Consider the following 2,628-nt stretch of genomic DNA (forward strand, 5'->3'; position numbering starts at 1 on the left):
GTGAAGGGAGAAATTGTGAGCAAATGTTGGGAAATGAATAATAGGGAATTCAGGATTAAAAGGATCCATGACATGTTTATATCCATCTTGCAACTTCTTTATACATTTGAATTTATTTCAGAATGACATTTATGGAATCTGGATGCAGACTATTCTTTTAACCTTTCCATAAGTATAAAATTATTACATAATTTTTAAAAATTGCCTTTTGTCCCTGGAGCACCTTCATACATGTCCCAATTTTCTCTACAGCACACCCTATTGCTTACTATACAGTTGACCCTGGAACAACAGGGATGATAGGAGTGCCAACTTCCCACACAGTCGAAAATCCACCTATAACTTTTAATATTTTTTAAAGATTTATTTATTTATTTGAGAGAGAGCGAGCGAGTACATGAGCAGGGGAGAGACAGGGGAGAGGCAGGCTCCTCGCTGAACATAGAGCACAATGCAGGGCATGATCTCACGACCCTGAGATCATGACTTGAGTCAAAACCAAGAAGTGGATGCTTAACCAACTGAGCCACCCAGGCGCCTGTCCACCTACAACTTTTGACTCCCCCAAAACTTAACTATTAATAGCCTACTGATAACTGGAAGCCTTACCAATAACATAAACAGTCATTAACACATATTTTGTATATTATTTTTATTATATACTGTATTCTTATGATAAATTAACCTAGAGAAAAGACAATGTTATTAGGAAAATCATAAGGAAGAGAAAACACATTTATACTACTGTACTGTATTTATCAAAATAAAGCCACATGTAGGTAGACACAGTTCAAAACAAACTCATGTTGTTCAAAGGTCAGCTGTACTATATGTTTTAATTTATTATTATCTGTTTCCCCCCATTAGAATGTAAGTTTGTGAGGCTGAGATTTTTTTTTTTTTTCATTTTATTCACAGCTGTACACCCTGGATCTTAAACAAAGCTTTAACACAATAGGTACTCAAAAACATTTTTGAATGAATGAATGTTTGAATGAATGAATGGATAAATGAATCTATTATATGGTGGTACTGAGGATCAGCATAATATATTTACATTATACACACATGTAAGGCACTTAGCACAGTGTCTTAAGTGTTTGATAAATATGAGTTGCTTTTACTGAGTAGTTCAGGAGGGTTAGATTTCCTGCTGTGTGGTGATAAGAGATGAGGCTGAGGGCAGGGACAAGGGCCACATAAGGAAGGGACACATGGCTCATCATAAGAAACTTATACTTTATTCCATAACAAGTGAGGAGTGGTTTATTCGGATTTGTTTACATGAATTTCCCTGTTATATGTTGAATTGTTTCCCACAAAATTCATGTGTCAAAGTCTTAATCCCTAGTCCCTTATTCTGGAGATAGGGTTTGACCTTATTTGACCTTATTCTGGAGATAGGGTCAAAATGAAGTTATTAGGGTAGTCATAATACAATGTGACTGATGTTATTGTAAAAAAGAATATTTGGAGATGGACTTATGTAACAAAGAATGTCATGTGACCGTGACGAAGGCCATCTCCAGACCAAAGAGAGAGATCTGGAATGGACTCTCCCTCATAGCCCTCAGATGGAACCTTGATTTCAGGCGTTAGCCTCCTGAGCCATAAGGCAATAGATTTCCATTTTTTAAGGCACCCAGTTAGTTCAATTATGTTAGGGCATCTCTAGAAAACTAGCACAATCCTTTTGGCCATCATTTGGGATAAATGGGAGGCATGCTTGACTAAAGCAGGGCAAGCCACTTAACCCTTCTGAGCTCCAGTTTCTTCATCTATAAACTGGACATAAGGCCTGATAAGCAAACCTCATGATTCTACATCAAAGACAACCTGTGAAAATGTGTAAGAGAAATTGATGATAAATAGAAAGGAATATGAATAGGGCACATAAGGCACAATACGTGTCTTCTAAATACATAGGCTTTTTTTTTTTTAATCCATTAGAGCTTCTCAGAATATTCATCACAAGTAACTCTCTCTTATCTAGAGGAAAATATTGTCAATAGCAATTCAGCCACCCTTTTCCTGAGAAAAATCTCCCACCAGGGTATCATCTCCAGCTCTGAGTGGATGCATCAGTGAAATGTGATACGGACAAAGAATGAAATCTCTATGGTCAACATGGCATTTTTCTCCCACAGAACCAGTGAAATGTGAAAAAGTCTGTCCTGAAAAATAACTGGCAGGGAAAGTGGGGCCAAACACTTATCCTGCTCTTGGGTGGACACAAGTGATTGAAGGGCTTAATGGGTGAAGGAAATTGCCCCCAGGGAGACAGAATCCTTGAGAACACCTTACTGGCACTGGACAGTCTGAGACCCAGTGAACTTTGTTGTTTCATATAAATGAATGAACATGGTGCTTACAGCCTGAGGTAGCACAAATGAATCAGTAATTTAACTTCCATTTTAAATTAAACAAATGGAAAACTGTGCTTTCCAAATCTATTAGCACCTTATAATTAAGTCAACAGAGGTTCAATCGTAGAATACTTCATCTTTTAAAGAAAATAAATTGTTGACAGTTCACTTTTAGTTTGAGTGTTGTTAAGTCTTTTACCTAAATTGTGACTTCATGAGAACTGAGTACTTACAGATTCTTGAAGAGACGCATTTTGTTCTT

The sequence above is a fragment of the Mirounga leonina genome, unplaced genomic scaffold (genome assembly GCF_011800145.1).
Source record: "Mirounga leonina isolate KUSES-001 unplaced genomic scaffold, KU_Mleo_1.0 Mir_114, whole genome shotgun sequence".
Classification (NCBI taxonomy): domain Eukaryota; kingdom Metazoa; phylum Chordata; class Mammalia; order Carnivora; family Phocidae; genus Mirounga; species Mirounga leonina.